The sequence below is a fragment of the Rana temporaria genome, chromosome 13 (assembly GCF_905171775.1).
Source record: "Rana temporaria chromosome 13, aRanTem1.1, whole genome shotgun sequence".
Classification (NCBI taxonomy): Eukaryota; Metazoa; Chordata; class Amphibia; order Anura; family Ranidae; genus Rana; species Rana temporaria.
In genome coordinates, this window is record NC_053501.1 from 33892031 (window position 1) to 33911503 (window position 19473).

General features: G+C 42.9%; 1 long non-coding RNA gene across 1 annotated transcript in view; it reads right to left on the minus strand.

Moving 5' to 3' along the window:
* LOC120920776 overlaps positions 1-15041 on the minus strand; it is a 159283-nt gene extending 144242 nt beyond the window's left edge. The window contains exon 1 of the long non-coding RNA XR_005744769.1: positions 14914-15041. This is a non-coding gene — a long non-coding RNA (uncharacterized LOC120920776). The remainder of the gene's footprint in view (positions 1-14913) is intronic.
* Positions 15042-19473: the final 4432 nt, after the last annotated feature.

The window sequence follows — 19473 nt, forward strand, 5'->3', positions numbered from 1 at the left end:
CTTAGATACGTGCAATTTGTTTTGTTACAAATTGGTTTTGACAAAATTCGACAAATTCGTTAATCTGAATATTTCCAAACACATTTTTCAGAAATTTGAAAACCAGAAAATAAGAATGAAAATCTGAAGATTCTAAAGAACGTAAATCCAAAAATTTAAAAACTCCAAAATTTGAAAATCTGAAATAACTAAAACTACTACTATTAAATTATAGGTACTGGATATTCCTTTAAAATTTGGCTGTTAGTGAATGTAATAAATGTATTCGAAGTAACAAATTATCCGAAATAACGAATGCCGCATCAAAAGGGATTGAACGTAATGAATTAAACATTTTATTATTATTAATGATTATTAATTTGTTACGATCCATTCGTTTAGATGTGGCATTCGTTATTTCGGATAATTTGTAACTTTGGATAAATTATATTCATTACGTTCACTAACAGCCAAATTTGAAAGGAAATTTCAATACCTATAATTTAATAATTAGTTATTATTTCGGATTTTCACATTTTCATTCCTTCTACAATTAACATTTTCAGATTTAAGAATTTCACATTTCCGGATTTCCGAACTTTCCGAATTTAGCATTTCCAAAATGCAGCATTCCCGAATGTATTCAAAATAATGAATTTCAATCATAACGAATGACACGAAAAAAAAATTAAAATTAAAACAAAAATTAACACGTTTTTTGGGTAGTACACATGCCTAGTCCACCTCCCTGTTTCATTTCCATTTTTTTCTTAAGTTTGATACATGTAAACATCAAAGCAATATAACAAAATTCCATAAATAGATATCATTGTAGTGTGGATATTGTGGGAATAGAATACAGGTGTCTTCTAAACTTGTCCCCCTCCCTTTTTAAATTTAAAGTGCCAATATTTGTCACTAGAATTATTATTATTTTTCTACTTCCTATAATAGGGGGACAATGCCCTTCATTCTGCAGTGAATACAAGCAGAATTGTCACGCTGTGGAAAGGGTAGTCTTAAATGAACATGTCGTTTTAAATAGATGTATACAAAACAAAAAGCAGATTTTTTTTTTTTTTTTAGATTTTTAAGAGGACAACATTTTTGACAAAATGTAAAAAGCTCATTATTATAACAAGACTCGTTTTTTTATTCAAAGTCAGTAAAAACTGTGATAATCACATTGTCACACACACACATACACGTATTACAATCATGTTCTTCAATAAGAATTACAGGTGTCTTCATAGGATTAGCGGTGTCAACTTAGAGCAGTTCAACGCGTTTTGCAGTTAGCTTCATTGGCAAGATTGTTGAACACATTTGCCCAAACGGGGGTCAAAAAACACCCACAGAATTCTAGCAACAGCATGCTCACCAACCTCCTAGGTCAAACTAGAGGATTCAATCTGAACCACATGAACCAAAGGAAACTAATGTACTGACAACAAAAATCCCTATTCACAACAAAACAGCTAACACATTTTGGGGCCAACAAAATGACCCTTTCATCAGGGCTATAGTAGGCAAGATATTAAAAATATAAAATGTTATAATCCACCTCCATGTGATTCATTTAACAATATATTTAAAGGTCATGCTAAAGTAATTATAATATCACTTCAGAACTTAACAAAAAAATAATTTTAATGCATTTTTTATTTTGTGTATATTGCGGTGTTAACTAATTTGTGATGGTAGTGGTGTGAACAGTTTCAGTTACAAAGAAACTAAGCTTTACGTGAAATAACAAAAAAAAAAAAAAACAATGGAGCCAGCAGTTGGACACAATGACAGACAGGTTTTATTAGCATTGTGTCACTTAAAGTGATCAAAGCTAATTTTTGATTAGTGTCCATGGGTCACCACACATTATTACTCTCTGCATTGCATTCCTAAATAAATCCATATCATAAACCAAAAAAAAAGTCAACACCAACTTACATAAAAAGAGAAACAAATCTAAACTGAGATAAATGTATTTTCCACACTATCCCTCGGTACCATTTTTTTTTTTTGGTCATGTACCTGAGACAGGGATGATGGACTGTGAGGACAGATAATGAGGAAATGGGCCTCCCAGACCTGGAACTTCCCACGGTGAAACCAGTTGTTTAATTGTGCTAAATTCATGTGCTCAGGCAGATGCACCCACTGGCACTCACTGCAGCTCAGTGCCACGAGCCAGCTGATAAAGCAGGTGGTTTCACAGATCCAATAGAGAAAAAAAATAAGGTTAAAAGATGACAGCTGTGAGAAGATGAAACAATCCTCGGCAGACTGCTTGCTATGCGAGTTGATAGAGTGTTACCTGGATACAAGTCCTTCTGCTGTTCATTAGTTCGTTTGGAAGTGAAAATTAGATCTGTTTAGATTATTTCATATGGTGGCTCTGTTAACTCCTCACTGAGCAGAAAACATTCAAATTGGAAAATTAGTAAAATTTATAAGTAACAAGAGACTAAAAAACATCACAGAATTTCATGATTGTGAGACGATATGAAAGTCAGAACCGAGATCCTAAAGAACCACCAAGGGCTGTACCCATAGCTCATATTATTTGGACCTCTGGACTGCAATGTATGGCAGGTAAGAACTGGAAACCTTGGCCCTGGAGACAACCAACCAGCAGCCTATTTATGGTAGGGGCCCAATGTTGCAAGCAGCGTTCGCAGGAACCCTATTGATTAGTGGGCAAGGTGAGGTAGATTCTCACATAAACAGGTTACGAAGTTTGTGAAAATCAGACAGAAAAATTGAAACATTTCTAAACTCAAACACAAAGCAAAAAAAAAAGGGGGGGGATTGACTTACGTTAAAGAGACCAGTATTTAGTTTAAAGGTTTAGTATACCTTTAACAAAACACTGCTTATGCCTGTCAGAGATGGTGTTCCCCTGTCTTGTCTTGTTACTAGGACATTGCTAAGACACTTCCAGCCATTACTTCACACCTCCACCATCAAAAGGAGTGTGTGTGAGTCTTCACAAAGTACGTTTACAAACTTCAGGATCATTCAAGATTAATAGATGAAGGCTAAAAATAGTTGAAATAGAATGTAGGAAAGAATATTATTATTTTACATTTTGACCATAGATACACTTTAAGGAATACCTGGTGAGGACATGGTCTCTTTAGGACTGCATTAAAACTAGTTTCACATTTTTGCATATACAAAACATTTGTGCGTTAAAATGTGATGCCTTTTAAGGCAGACAATTCATGTTGACAAGTCTTATATATTCTCTGTGTTGTGAGAGACACAAGACTGGTCTGGAACAATGGATTTTTATTTTAGGTCATCTGTACACTGCAACATGCATCTCAGGACAGTACATCTTATCTGCTTCCTACACTTGCTCTCTCTAAGATGGCTACTATGCCCCTTGACCATTGTCATCACTCCTGGGTGGAGCCAGCCTTAAAGTGCCAGTACATGTGGAACCCTTCAGGTATAACAACAAGGATTGGTGGACAGCCTTGCGCTTGTCTGGGACACGGTCCAGTACATTCATGGCCGCCGTGTGCACGCGGCCCCGGTCAGTCTTGACCAGGAGAAGGCCTTTGACCGTGTCTCCCATGAGTTTATGTGCAGAACCCTGTGCAGGTTTGGTCTTGGGGAACTGTTTTGTTCGTATGTGAATGTTATGTATAAGGACATTTGTAGTTTGGTGTTGGTAAATGGCTGGAAAACTGACCCCTTTTCAATTTTTTCCGGGGTCAGACAAGGCTGCCCTCTCTCACCTTTGCTTTTTGTTTGCTGTATAGAGCTAATCGCCCGAAGCATCAGACAGAACCCAAAGATCAGAGGCATCACCGCACCAGGACCAGAAAGACGGGAGGTCAAGTGCTCGCTCTACATGGATGATGTGACGGTGTTCTGTGCCGATCGGCGCTCCATCGACACACTCGTCCAGACGTGTAAGGACTTCTGCCAAGCTTCAGGGGTAAAGGTCAACTGTGGGAAGTCAGAAGTCATGCTCTTTGGAAAGTGGTTCCTGCCTTCTTCTGCGCCCATACCGTTCAACATCAAATCGGACTTCATCAAAATTCTCGGAGTCTGGTTTGGAGCGGAAGGTGCAGCCCTGAAGTCCTGGGAGGAAAGACTGGCTAAGATGAGACAGAAGTTTGGAGCCTCAGAGAACTCATTATTGAAGGGAAAACACTGGTACTCCGCAGCGAGATTCTCCCTGTGTTGCAGTACCTCGCCGCCCAGGCTGGCTATCTATCAACAAGTTGATTAGAGCATCAGACATCTTTGAGAGTATTCCAGGCCTCCCTTCAGCCCCTTGCAAAGTGGTCTGGAGAAATGTTTCTTCAAAGAGACTCACCAACAGGCACAAAGATCTGGCATGGATGGCAATCCAAGGGGGTTTGCCGCTGAGGACATTCATGCATGCCAGAAACCTGTGCAGATACAGGCACTGCCCCTTTTGTATCATCCAGGAAGAAACCGCTTTTCACGTTTTCTGGGAGTGCTCCTTTGCACAGGGCCTGTTGAGGGCCTTGGAACCTGAACTTAAAGACTTTGTACCACAATTTGCTATTACACACTTTGGTGTGTTAAACGGACTCTTCTGTGGAACTCATTCACAGGAGGACATTGACAGTGCCTGGCAGGTGCTGTGCTGCTTTAAGGATGCCTTATGGTGTGCCAGAAAGCGCCTCATCCACCAACGGGAGAGGATGTCCATCGAGGACTGTCGCAGACTGACCTTCAGTCTGCTCAGAGACTATCACCTGATGGACTCTACGGAGGAAGAGGACGTCTGAAGATTTCCCCTCCCCCTCTCCCACTTGTGTGTACCCACTGACAGTTCAATAAAGCTTCGGGCCTGTGAACTCTTTTCTCCCTCCCCTACCCCACCTCCTCCTCCCTCCCCCCCATCACATCTGTTGCCCAGTTGAACGCTATTTCGACAGTATAATGACTTAAAATATGACATGTTTTTTGAAGTACTGATTTCAGGGTAATGCGGCGTCATGCATGATGTGATGTTTCAGGGTATCTTACTCTGCGCAACACATCGGGCATCATACCGCAGGATGAATGAATGTAATTTATTTGTACGCTTGGAACTGTATTGTTATGTAGTGTATTTATGCGCTGCGTCGTAGTACAGAGTGGAATGTACCCTGTTGAAGTATTTGTTTTTTTGTATATTTTCTTTGAAAAATAAAGTATACATTTTCAATCAAAAAATCCACGTACACATTTCCACATCTTTATTACATTTTGTTAATAAGCACCCCCCACTCCCCCATCATGTCTGGGAGGACAGCAAGGTGAGGCAGACGTTCCCATGGCACTGTAAGGGGCCCAGCAGTTTATGTGTCCACAGACAAAGGTAAACATGGTCATTCCTCAGGCAGGGCATCATTTCCTCTGTTTAGTGATGTTGCCTGTGCTATCCAGCCACAGCATGCAGAGGAGGTGGTGGATTGGCTTACTAAACCGCCCTTATCCTCACCCAAGCAGAGACTAGTGCACAGTCCCCTGCAGCTGCCAGAGTGGCAAAACCTGCCATAGCCCCATCCTTGATGATGCACAGCCATTACTCAGTTCAGATGTTGGTTCTGAGGTTAAGGAAGACAGGAACATGAGCCTGAGAGGGCAGAACAATGGTACACAAAATGGCCCCAGCTGCAATGTATTGTCAAGTTGTCTCCAGTGGTAATGAGGATGATAATGAGGTCACTGACTCGACTTGGGTGCCAGATAGAGCAGAGGAGGAAAGTGAGGGTGAGGCACAACCCCAACGAGGCAGCCATCATGGAAGAGTAGAGAGCAGCCATCCTATTCTTTCACGTTGTGGAGCTGTTATCTCCTGGGCTACTTCCCACAGCTCAGCTGTCTGGGCCTTTCTTAGTACATGTGCAGCCGATCGCACTGTTGCTATTTTTGCAAACTTTGTCTCAAGCGCATCAAACGTGGCAAAAACACCAACCATTTGAGTACCACATGCTTAACAAGGCATTTAACCTCCCACCACTCAGCCCGTTGGTAGGAACACCTAAAAGCCACACAAAAGGGGCACAAATCTGTCCCTCCTCCTTACTCACCTCAGTCTGTCCCTGCTATACTTCATGACCTCTTGGCAGTCTCCACTGAAAAACATGATGGTATAGCACAGGGTGTCCCAGGTCCCTGCAGCACATCTGCCAGCAGCACACCACCAGCTGTAGACTATAGCCAGCTAATTTTTCTGCCCCATCTGCTGCAGCGGGAAAAAAATACAGTCACTGCCACACACATTCCCAGTGTCTAAATGCAAGCTTGTCAAAGCTGCTGGCTCTACAACTTCTGCCTCTGGTGGATTCTGACCCCTCCTGTGAATTTGCAGAATGTGCTGTACCACAATAGCAGGTTCCCAGTCACTATTTCATGACCCTATTCTGGGTCATGAGAATAGACCACTGGCCAGAACTTGCCCAGTATGCTATTGAGCTGCCCTGCATCCGGTGTGCTTTCCGAACGGGCATTCAGTGCTGGTGGAGATTTTGTTACTGACCATAGAAGCCATCAGTCCTGGATTACCAGCAGCTATTAAGCTCCTGATGGCGATTAAGTGTTTTTGGGCTGTGGAATCTCTGCACGACTTCTAGTCCAGTGTTGTGGGTGTTGATTTCATTTGGAAGAATGATTTTGGTGTAGGTTTCATAATCACAATTAACACCCAAAGACCAATTTTTCCACACGTGTTTGACAGGTGCATATTATTCCAATTTTTGACAGCAAGGCCAATTCTTGCATTCACCTATAAGGTTATAGTGTGAAGGCGTCACGGACACCCAAAGAACAATCTTTCCGCACTCATTACAGAAGTAGAAATCCAAAGTCCGTGGTAGAGACACCAGAATTTATCCAAAAAAATCTAACACATCCCTCTATGGCCAAAACCACACCTGACCCTTTATTGGGAATGCAATGCAATGGTGATATGCACACATTAGTACAATGCAAGAGTGTGAACCCAGCTAAGTCATATCCATGCAGTGTAATGCTTTTTTATTTTTATCTTGTGTGCTATATTTTTGGGGAGTTTCCAACATCTTCTATAAGGATTATTGGTACCACTGATAAAACTGCAATAAAAAAATGCAACAAATAAAAAACAAAGATGTGTGAATGAGCCCCATTTTTTTCATGAAAATGGAGGCTGTTATTGAAGTTTACATAACATACATTTATGGCTGAAACATTTAGAAGGGCTTGCCATGGCGCAACACAAGAGCCCTTCCTAATCCTGCATGGTTTGCTGCTTATGCGTCAAGACAATCAATGGTTTTGCTCTGCTTTGGAGAGCTGGAAAGGAATCTGTGCCAGTATATCCTTGTGGAAAGGCTGTGAAGCTTGCAGCACAAAGAGTCACTTCAGGGCATTTTGGATGATGTTTAAATGCTCTGTATAATAGGAGCAATGGCAGAGCGCTGACTCACACAAAACAGTGGGGAATAATCTATTTTGTTCTTTCATCTTTAAAGAGAATGTATAGTGTTTTCAATGTCAGGGCCATGAAAGACATACAGAAATTGCCCCACAGAATTGAAAAGCCCCCTTGCCCCTCTCTTCTTTTTACACCTATGTTAAAGTTACCTTTAACTATGTTAAAGTTATAAGTTTGTAGGCAGGTGTAGTCTACTTTGTCCACTGCAGGTGGTGCTGTCCGCAGCAGCACTGCATTTTGGATGGAAGTCAGGAGGAACATGGTTCCTCTAAGGTTACCACAGTCACTGGACAAGCAATCCGATTGGTTGCTGCTGCCCTATGCGACTCTGGTGACCATCTTGGGTCAGGCAGAGTCTTTTTAAAGGCCCTGGCTACCAAGTTTGGCACTCTTATTGCCAAGTTGGTAGAGAACCCACTGTGATGGACAGATCTGGACAGAAAGGTTCCTGACTAGGAGGGAAAGTGTAGGGTTGCACCTCTTCTGGTGCAAGATGGCCAGGCCACATTCTGTTCCCTCTCCACAGACGCTGTCAGTCCGACTGGAATCTGCTTCTTCGTGTTTTTGGAAACTGTGAGTACACCCATTTAGGTAGCCTTTCCACTGGGTTTGTTGTGAACTGTTGCTATTGTAGCACCCTCGTAGGTAGGTTGCTAGGATGTACAGTGCCTTGAAAAAGTATTCATACCCCTTGAAATTTTCCACATTTTATCATGTTACAACCAAAAACATAAATGCATTTTATTGTGATTTTATGTGATAGACCAACACAAAGTGGCACAAAATTGTGAAGTGCAAGGAAAATGATAAAGGGATTTTCAAAAAGAAAATTCAAAAAATATCTGAAAAGGATGGCGTGCATTTGTATTCAGCCCCATTTACTCTGATATCCCTAACTAAAATCTAGTAGAACCAATAGCCTTCACAAGTCATCTAATTAGTAAATAGAGTCCACCTGTGTAATTTAATCTCAGTACAAATACAGCTTTTCTGTGAAGCCATCAGATGTTTGTTAGAGAACCTTAGTGAACAAACAGAATTGTGAAGTCCAAGGAATACACCAGACAGGTCAGGGATAAAGTTGTGGAGAAGTCTAAAGCAGGGTTAGGTTATAAAAAAATATCCCAAGCTTTGAACATCTCAAGGAGCACTATTCAATCCATCATCAAAAAATGACACAACTGCAAACCTACCAAGACATGGCCGTCCACCTAAACTGACAAGCCGGGCAAGGAAAGTATTATTTACAGAAGCAGCCAAGGTAACCCTGGAGGAGCTGCAGAGATCCACAGCTCAGATGGGAGAACCTGTCCACAGGACAACTTTTAGTTGTGCACTCCACGAATCTGGCCTTTATGGAAGAGTGACAAGAAGAAAGTCATTGTTGAAAGAAAGCCCTAAGAAGTCCTGTTTGCAGTTTGTGAGAAGCCATGTGGAGGACACAACAAACATGTGGAAGAAGGTGCCCTGGTCAGATGAGACCAAAATTAAACGTTTTGGCCTAAGAGCAAAACGAACACTGCACATCAGCCTGAACACACAATGCCCACCGTAAAACGTGGTGGTGGCATTATTTTGTGAAAAAAAAAAAAAAAAAAGAAGGAGGAGAGAAGAAAACAGGAAGAGAGAGAAAAAAAAGGAAGAGAGAGAAAAAAAAAGGAAGAGAGAGAAAAAAAAAGGAAGAGAGAGAAAAAAAAAGGAAGAGAGAGAAAAAAAAAAGGAAGAGAGAGAAAAAAAAAAGGAAGAGAGAGAAAAAAAAAGGAAAGAGAAAGAAAAAAGGGAAGAGAAAGAAAGAAAGATCACAGAAGCCTTCTGTGTTTATAAGGCTTTGCTCTCAGGATCAGGAACTAACAGATCCATGCAAGCACTCGTGGCAGGGCATGATAGGGACAAAACTCTAGAATCTAAGAGATTGATCTCCCTGCAAGGCGAGCAAAGTGGCCTACATAGGGAAGTACTAGAGCAGGGTCAGGAAAAAGAGAGAGATTCGAGGAGGTTTGAGGGTGGGGTTCCACACTGTACATAGAGCTCCCCGAATACAACTGGCCCTTTGAGGGAAACCATACTGCTGATGCGGCCTGTAATGAAATTGAGTTTAACACCCCTGTGCTGTAGGATCTGCAGTCTCATGTGTCAATAAGAGCAGGCTGTTTGTACTGGCAGGTAAGGAGTGACACAATAATCCAAACCATAAAGACCTTACACTTGTGGCCAGTAAAATGTGGGGGTCAGAGGCAGAAAACCATACATGGGCATCTAGGTGTTTAGAACAAGACTCTCAGGAATCCAATCAAAACTTTTTTTGTTGCTATGGATAGTATGGGAAACGGTTAAAACTCTGTCATTAAATGTTGTTTGAATTTTTATAATTTGACACCTTTTGACAGCTTTAGAATTTGAAGTTTTGCCACAATCTGCCAACTTTTGCTGAAATTTTGGACGAATGAAAATGTTAAAATGTCACTTCTCCAGCTACTAAAATATAGGACTTGTAACTTTATTGTGTGTTTGTGCACATGGCCTTACAGAAAGTTTGCAGTACACAGTGCTCTTTACAAGCTGAAGTCTGTATGTACAAGGCCTTATAGCTGCCCATGGTTACTGTGCATCAGAATATATATATATTTTTTTTTATAAAAAAAAGAAGTCAGCCACAAACTACAGTGACATTCCTGTTCTTTATTCTCCAAATATGTTATTATCCATCCCCCTTCAACAATTTTTTGTAACGTCTACTAACATAAATTTTAATTTTCACCATAATAAAAAAATGGCGCTAAAGTGTTAACTGGAATGTAGCCCCCGAAGTTGATGAATGGTCCTTCTGTGTCATTTGCAAGTTACATTTATCAAAGGACAGTAATGATGTTTCTGGAGTTTGTAATTTGATTGGCTGGCTCTGTAAGTGGGCATCAGTTCATGTACTGTTAAATTAAATTCTAACTGGAATCTTCAAACAAACTGCAACATCTTCACTGCTGAAAGCAAATTGTGTCCTATAACACAGAGATCATGAACATTGTACTGACTTGTAGAAGTATACAAGAACCACTTTTAAAGTATTACATTTGATAAAAGCTTAAAGTGCTATTAAACCCCAAAACAAACATTTAACATGTTGCAGCTTACCGATCCTTGAAGTGTTTCTAAAGCCTACATTTTTTTTTTACCTTCATACATTCCTTGCATGAAGGTAAAAAATGTTTAGGCATCAGCATCCCCCTTCATCCCCCCCTTTTACCTACCCATTCACCTGGAGAAAAAAAAAAATGTAAAAAAAACCCACACTACACAGATTTTAAAAGTAATTTATTAGGCAGTTCCGGGGGTCTTCTGCTCTCTGGTGCCATCTTCCTTCTGCCGGGCTTCTCCACTATCTTCTTGCAGCCCTTTTACTGGCGGGGGCACAGTCTTCCGCAAAGTCTTCTTCCCTCTTCTTCGATGTTGACATGTTGCTTCCTCCTGCTGTAATGCCAAGTGTGCGGTGCGCAACAATTTATATAGGCCTCTTATGAAGTCACAGTCCCATCATGCTCCGGGTGGTGACGACATAAGGGAGCGGATATGCCCCGGTGACCCCGCCCCTTATGACGTCACCACGCAGAGCATGATGGGACTGTCAAAGAGCTGCAAGAAGAAGGCCTCCGGAGAAGTGGGGCAGCACAGTGGTGTAGTGGTTAGCACTTTCACCTAGCAGCAAAAGGGTCGCTGGTTCAAATCCCGACCACTACACCATCTGCTTGGAGTTTGCATGTTCTCCCTGTGTCTGCGTGGGTTTCCTCTGGGTATTCCGGTTTCCTCCCACACTCCAAAGACATGCTGGTAGGTTAATTGGATCTTGGCCAAATTGGCCCAGTATATATATATGTATATATGTGTGTACGACTGTGTTGCCCAAGCCTGTCAAAATCCTACGAGGTAAATGACCGCAACAGCCGGGGAGACACAGGCTGCAAAAAGCGCCTAGAGGTGATTCAGTTCGCATGTGTAGCGCTATACAAGTCATTCATTCAAGAAGACGACTTGGAAGACCGGGCCCCCGCTAGTAAAAGAGCTGCAAGAAGATAGCGGAGAAGCCTGGCAGAAGGACACCGGAGAATAGGGAAGAAGACAACGTGGAAGACCGGGCCCCCGCCAGTAAAAGAGCTGCAAGAAGGCACCAGAGAGCAGAAGAAGAGACCCCCGAAGTCGGAAGAAGACCCCCAAATTCAGAAGAGGACCCCTGGAGCTGACTAATAAATGACTTTTAAAACATGTGTAGTTTTTTTTCCCTCCAAGTGAATGGGTAGGGGTACGATGTACCCCTACTCATTCACCTAGGGTGGGGGGGGCCGTGATCTGGGGGCCCCCTTATTAAAAGGGGCTCCCGGATTCCGATAAACCCCCCACCCGCAAACCCCCGACAACCAACGGCCAGGGTTGTCGGGAAGAGGCCCCTGTCCCCATCAACATGGCGACACGGTGCTTTGGGGTGGGAGGGCCGCATGGCGCCCCCCTGTCCCAAAGCACCCACCCCCCATGTTGAGGGCATGCAGCCTGGTACGGTTCAGGAGGGGGTGGGGGGCTAGCTCGTCCCCACCCCCTTTCCTGACCGACCTGCGTGCTCTGATAAGGGTCTGGTATGGATTCAGGGAGGGACCCCCAAGCCGTTTTTTTTGGCGTTGGGGTTCCCCTTAAAATCCATAGCAGACCTAAGGGCCTAGTATGCTCTTGGAGGGGAACCCATGCCGGTTTTTTATTTAAAATTTAGCGTGGAGTTCCCCCTCAAGATTCATACCATACACAGTGCCTGGTTTAGGCAGGGATCCAAGTCGGATCCCTGTTCAATATCGTGCCGCGGCTAAACGCAACTAATCGCACTGTACAAATGCAGCTGATCGCTGTGCCTGGAGTCTTGAATTTCAGCAGAAAATAAACATGCTTTGAACTGCAGCAGAACAGCGGCCTGTGTGAAAGGAGCCTACGTTTTCTATTCACATTTCAATTTTGACAGCTAGTGGAGGGGGAGGGGGGAGAAGATCTACCCGAGATTGGGGAGGAGTGGGGGCCGGTCCTTATATAACATGATACACCCATATATATGAAAGGTGAACTTTTAAAAGTGGACAACACCTGAAGGTGTTCCTTGGATGTTGGGCCTTTGCATGTGGCTAGGCTGTGAAAAAGTTTCACAGCCTAGCTTTTACATTCCTTGTGACAGCAATAAAAGTGATCCAAAATATATATTTTTTAAAACACAATGTAAATAAAGAAGATTTTTTTTTTTAATTTAAAGCGCCCATGTCCCTGCGAGCTCGTGCAGCAAATAAAATGCATACATAAGTCACGCCTGCATATGTAAATGGCAAATCACGCATGTGAAGTTCGCTGCGATAAACAGAGTGAGAGAAATGATTCTAGCACTGTAACTCTAACCTGGTAACCGTAAATTTTTTTAAAGTGTTGCCTATGGAGATTTTGCCGTAGTTTGTTGCCATTCCACGAGTGTGCGCAATTACAAAGAGTGACATGTTTGGTATCTATGTACTCAGCATAACATCATCTTTCACATTATATAAAAATTGTGCTAAATTTACTGTTTAGTTTTTTTTTTAATTCATGAAAGTGTCTTTTCCCCCCCAAAAATGTCTTTTCCCCCCCAAAATTTTTTGAAAGACCGCTGCACAAATACCATGTGACATTAAATATTGCAACAATCGACATTTTATTCTCTAGATTCTCTGCTAAAAATATATAATGTATTAAGGGTCTAAGTAATTTTCTAGCAAAAAAATATGGATTTTAACTTGAAAGCAACAAATGTCAGAAATAGGCTTAGGCATGAAAGGGTTAAACCGCAGGCAGATTTTTCCGCAATTTCAAAGCGCCGAAGTGTGAATGACAAATCACAGAACAAACATTTTGAGATGCCATTCAAATGAATGTCACCTAAAATCGTGGTGCGCGTCTGTCGTGCGATAAATCACGTTGTAATTGCGGCAACCCGCATCACATGAAGTATGTTGCCCAAAAGTAGCTCCTAAACTTATTTTGGGTGACAATCTTTATGCAGATGCAGGTTGCCGTGATGGCAGCGCGATTTATCGCACAACAGAACTGCACCGCGATTTTAGGTGGCTTCATTTGAATGGCATCTCAAAAAGTTTGTTCTGTGATTTGTCATTGACACTTTGGCGCTTTGAAATCGCATGCAGAATCACAGCAAATCTGCCTGTGATTCAAAACGCAGGAGGTGTGAATACAGCCTGAGATTCTGAGCACTGCTGCGGCTGGATGGTGCATTGAATGGAACTTTCATTTAGGAAATATTGCCCAGAGACAAAAGGCCAAATCTTCAAAGGAGATACGCAGGCGGAACTGCTGTTCAGCCTGCGTATCCCTGTGGCTATCTTTGGAAACGATCCTCAGAAGGATTTTTCCAAAGATAGTCAGAAGATCCGACATCTGTAATAGACTTACACTGTCGGATCTTAGGATGCAGTACCGCATCCGCCGCTGGGGGCATTTCGAGTCGAAATGCCTCTTTGCGTATGCAAATGAGTACTTAAGCAGATCCACAAAGCTTTTTAGCTTTGTGTTTTCTGCGTAAGTTACGTTTTGCATACGTAAAATTAGGGATGCTTTTACAAGGCCTAAACTGTTTAGACCTTGTAAAAACAAACCTTTTTTTCGATCGCCGCGTTTTTTTTAAAAAAAAAATTTCCCAGCGCGTATTTTTTTTTTTACCCGACGCAACTTTATTGTCCCGTCACGATCCACAAAGCCCGGCGTAAAGTACGTTCGCGCGATGCACGTCGGGAAAAATGACGTCACACGCATGCGCCGAATGTCCGGCGCGGGAGCGCGCCTCATTTGAATAGGAATCGCCCCCTCGAGCAGACGACCGCCTTGCGACGGAGGCACTTAGGTTACACGGCGTGTAATTTCTAGGTAAGTGCTTTGTGGATCGGGCACTTAGGTAGAAATTTAACGCCTGTGTAACTTAACTGCTGAAAGTTAAGTTAGGCAGCTTTTTTGAAGATTTGGCCCAAAATGCCTAAAATGCAGACTGCTTGTGTTCCAGGCATTCCTCCCTAAATGCAGACCTGTATGCAGCCACTGCAGTTGTCGGTCTCTCACAGAGTTTGACAGTCTGCAATCAGTGGGGCGGGATATTGTGCCTGTGCCCATCAGCCACAGCTAAGTGCAAAAGCCCAAATGTATCAGGTCTAAAACCCAATGGCACTTACACATTGTGCATGTCTCATCCTTGTTATCCTATAAACTGTTCTCCCAGGCTAACACCTCATTGTACACTGCTCCATAAAATTCAGTCCAGTATTCAGAGACTTCCTTGTACATCCATCAAAAATGCTCTGCAAGCAAACTACATACTGTACACCCATGAACACTGGCCCTTTCTTTATTTCGGTCTGGCACATTCTATATCTGTAACATATTTACCTACACGTGTTAGTATACCAATATAACACTCCATGTCTTACCTTGTCTTGCTGTTATGAGAGATGTGATCTGGCAGGTCTGTGCTGAGCAGGGAGACACAGGTGTGTGATATAATGACACTCAGGTGTGCACAGGATCTCGTGTGTTTCATTATGTAGAATCAGTTTAATGTATTGTACATATATTGTGCGTGCACATTCGTAAATCATTTTCAGGGAATGTTCAGGGAAAGTGCTTCTTTAACCACTTCAGCCCCGGACCATTTCGCTGGTCAAAGACCAGGCCACTTTTTGCGATTCAGCACTGCATCGCTTTAACTGACAATTGTGCGGTCGTGCGACGTGGCTCCCAAACAAAACTGACGTCCTTTTTTTCCCACAAATAGAGCTTACTTTTGGTGGTATTTGATCATCTCTGCAGTTTTAATTTTTTGTGCTATAAACAAAAATAGAGTGACAATTTTGAAAAAAAAAAACAATGGGCCAGATTCACAGCCGAAATACGACGGCGTATCTCCTGATACGCTGTCGTATCTCTGAGATACGCTTGTCGTATCTATGCGGCTGATTCATAGAATCAGTTCCGCATAGATAGCCCTAAAATCCGACAGGTGTAATTGAATTACACCGTCGGATCTTAGGATGCAATTCTAGGCCGGCCGCTAGGTGGCGATTCCATTGCGGTCGGCGTAGAATATGCAAATCACTAGTTACGGCGATTCACGAACGTCCGCGTTACCCGTCGCTCTAACTTTACGTGGTTTCCGTCGAGATACGCCGCGTAAAACTAGGGATGCCCTCTAGGTGGACTAATCCATGTTAAGTTCCCGCGTTGAAATTTGAAAATTCACGTCGTTTCCGTAAGTCGTCCGTGAATGGCGCTGGACGCCATTTACGTTAACGTCTAAACAAATGACGTCCGTGCGACGTCATTTAGCGCAATGCACGTCGGGTAATTTTCCCGACGGAGCATGCGCAGTACGTTTGGCGCGGGAACGCGCCTAATTTAAATGGTGCCCGCCCCATTTGAATTAGGCGGGCTTGCGCCGAGCGGATTTACGTTACACCGCCGCAAGTTTACAGGTAAGAGCTTTGTGAATCAGGCACTTACACTGTAAACTTGCGGCGGTGTAACGTAAATCAGATACGTATTTGGCTGTGAATCTGGCCCAATATTTCTAACTTTTTGCTATAATAAATATCCCCAAAAAATATATAAAAACATGATTTTTTTCCTCAGTTTAGGCCGATACGTATTCTTCTACATATCTTTTGGTAAAAAAAATCGCAATAAGCGTTTATTGATTGGTTTACAGAAAAATGTTATAGCGTCTACTAAATAGGGGATAGTTTTATGGCATTTTTATTAATATTATTTTTTTTTTACTAGTAATGGCAACATTATGGCGGACACATCGGACACGTTTGACTCCATTTTGGGACCATTGTCATTTTTACAGCGATCAGTGCTATAAAAATGCAATGATTACTATAAAAATGACACTGGCAGTGAAGGGGTTAACCACTAGGTGGCACTGTAGGGGTTAAGTGTGACCTGGTGAGTGATTCTTACTGTAGGGGATGGGCTGTGTGTGACATGACACTTATCTCCGCTCCAATTACACGGAACGGAGATCAGTGTCATTGTCACTAGGCAGAGCGGGGAGATGCTTGTTTACATTAGCATCTCCCCGCTCTATCTGTCCGTGAGACAATCGCGGGTATCAATCTGGCTCACAGAGCTAGCGACACAATCGCGAGCGTGCGGCTGCCGGCGGTGCGCGACCACATGGCAGCATCTTAAAGGGGATGTACCTGTACGCCCATATGCCTGTCTGTGCCATTCTGTTGATGTAAATAGGCGTGCAGTGGTCCTTAAGCAGTTAAGATCACTCCCCACATTCCGCAACCCCACAGCAAATTTATTTGTAGGGCTTATTCAAACTTGTCTGTTTCCAGCAGTAAACACAATAGAAGTAAAAATACCATTCTTTCCTGTGTGGCTGGTACATATCGCTGCGATGCAGTTTAGTGTGATTTTGACAGGAAACCTGAAGGGTCTATTTACTCCAATACGTGAATTACCACCCTCACTACAACACAACAATAAGGGTATCTTTTTCTGCTGTCACTCTATGTATTTATTAAAAAAGTTTGCATAGCAATTTGTCCCAGGAAAAGTGCAGGTACATTCAATCTGTGGGAGTAGTGCAAAAAAAATGACTGTTATTAAGTTTTTTCCTGTGCTGGTCATTTGTTTTTTTATTTATTTAAAATGGGAAATACCACATTTGGCTACTAGAGTAGGGTGACCAGACATCCCCAGTTTCAGGGGACAGTCCCCTGATTGAGGACACTGTCCCCGGACCAAGTCTGTCCCTGGTTTTGTCCCCAGATTGGATTTAATAGGGGGCAGGGGCAATTTCAAAGACAATCAGTACAGAATTAAAATAAAAAAAATTAGAAATAAACACCCCTGCTCCGCCGTGCCTACTAGCATAGGGGGGTTGTATTTTTCTCATTATCTGTGCCTCTTTCTGATGATCATGTGCTGGTCGGAGTGGAGGGAATATTTCTTCAGTTTCGGGCGCATGCCCATTCAGCTCCGCTCGCATGTTATTCTGCCTTGGCTTAAATCCTGGCCAGCCACCTGCCTATCTCCTTGCCTTCCCTGGCAGAGTGATCTTCCTCCACTCCCCATCCAGTAGTAGCCGGGGCCCGAAGAGTGAGACTTGAGAGGCTGTGAGGTGGGCGGCGACTGGCAGAAAGTCGCTCATTGTTGCCATTACTAGTAAAGAAAAATATGTCCCCTGATTTCATTTAAAAAATCTGGTCACCTTATACTAGAGGGTAGGGATGAGCTCCAGCATGTTCGCAACACTCCATGTGCAGAGCCCGCCAGGAATCACAGGCAGTGAGACATTTCCCAATCTCTGCAGCCACGCATTGGGACAATGTCTCCCTGCCTGTGATTAGCGCAGCGCCGTGCCGACTTCCTGGCGGGCTCTGCACGTGGAGTGTGTGAACATGCCGGAGCTCATCCCTACTAGAGGGAGCTAAGTATGATACTTAGAGCACTTTCACACTAAGGCAGTTTTCAGGCGTTTTAGCGACGGAAATAGCGCCTGTAAAGCGCCTGAAAACTGCCTTGCATGCTGCCCGAATGTGAAAGCCTGAGACGGGGGTGGTGTGCCTGCAGGACATTAGAAAAAGTCCTGCAAGCAGTATCTGTTGCAGCGGTTTGGGAGCGCTGTATAGAGTGCTCCAAAAACGCCCCTGCCCATTGCAATGAATGGGCAATGCTTCCAAAGCACCTGGAAAGGAAGCACCGCAACTGCAAGCGTTTTTAACCCCTTCTCCACTATCGGCCGAAATGTGCAACTTAAACATGGTGACCCTCTCTATTGTTAAAAAAAAACATGGTGACCCTCGAGCTTTGAGGGTCACCATTGTACACGCGGTTGCTACAGAGCCGGTTGTCTGGCTTGCCGCTTCAGGCTCCTGCATACTATATTTTGGGCGAAACATGTCGGGATAATATATATTTAATCAAGTTCCTCTTTCTGGGATGTGGCACGGTGTATCCGTTATTGTACCCATGGTACCAACCAATGGGTACTAGAGCTATGTGTACAGCCCAGTTAGGCTGTTAGGTTAGAACTCCGGGGAAGTTGGTTAAACTTCTGCTCAGTCGTCTGTTTAGCTGCGCCCAATTGCCAGTGTGAAAGAGCCCTTAAGCCGTGTACACACGATCGGAATTCTGATGGACTCAAATCCGATGGATTTTTTAGTCGGATATCCGATGAAGCTGACTTTCATCAGTCTTGCCTACACACTATCAGACTAAATTCCAACCGTGCCAAAACGCGGTGACGTAAAACACTATGACGAGCCGAAAAAAATGAAATTCAATGCTTCCGAGCATGCGTCGACTTGATTTTTCTCCGATAGAGTTCCACGCAGACGATCGGAATTTCCTATCGTTTTTTTATCCATAGGAAAAATTTAAAACATGTATTTTTTTTTCACCGTTGGAAAAAAGACTGATGGAGCCCACACACGATCGGTTTGTCCGATGAAAACAGTCCATCGGTCTTTTTCCATCAGACAAACCGATTGTGTGTACACGGCTTAACAGAAAATTCCCAGGCTACTATGGGTACAGCGGTGACAGGGTCACTTCATTCTAATGTTTGTAAAGCAACCCAAATGCATATTAGTGCACAGGAATAATTGTCTTTTTACTTCATGGTTAAATAAAATGTACATTCCCTGCAAGTCAATATGGTTAAGGAGTATTTAGACAAATACATTAGAGCGGACAGTGCTCGGTAGTCGGAAAACCTTGTTGCCGCATAAATTGCTTTTATATCCAAAGTTTAATTACAATTGGGAGAATGTTTAGAAACAAGGCAGGCATGGTACAACTATAATGGGATTTCAATACAGAATTAGGTCTGCAGAACATGTAGTTACTGCAATTTATGAGCAGGATAATGGCCTTTGGACTAGATGTGATAAAATTTCATGTCTATATTAAAAACACCAAAAAATGCTAAACAGCAGGATCAGCAGCATGTTGCACAATTATGACATAATGGA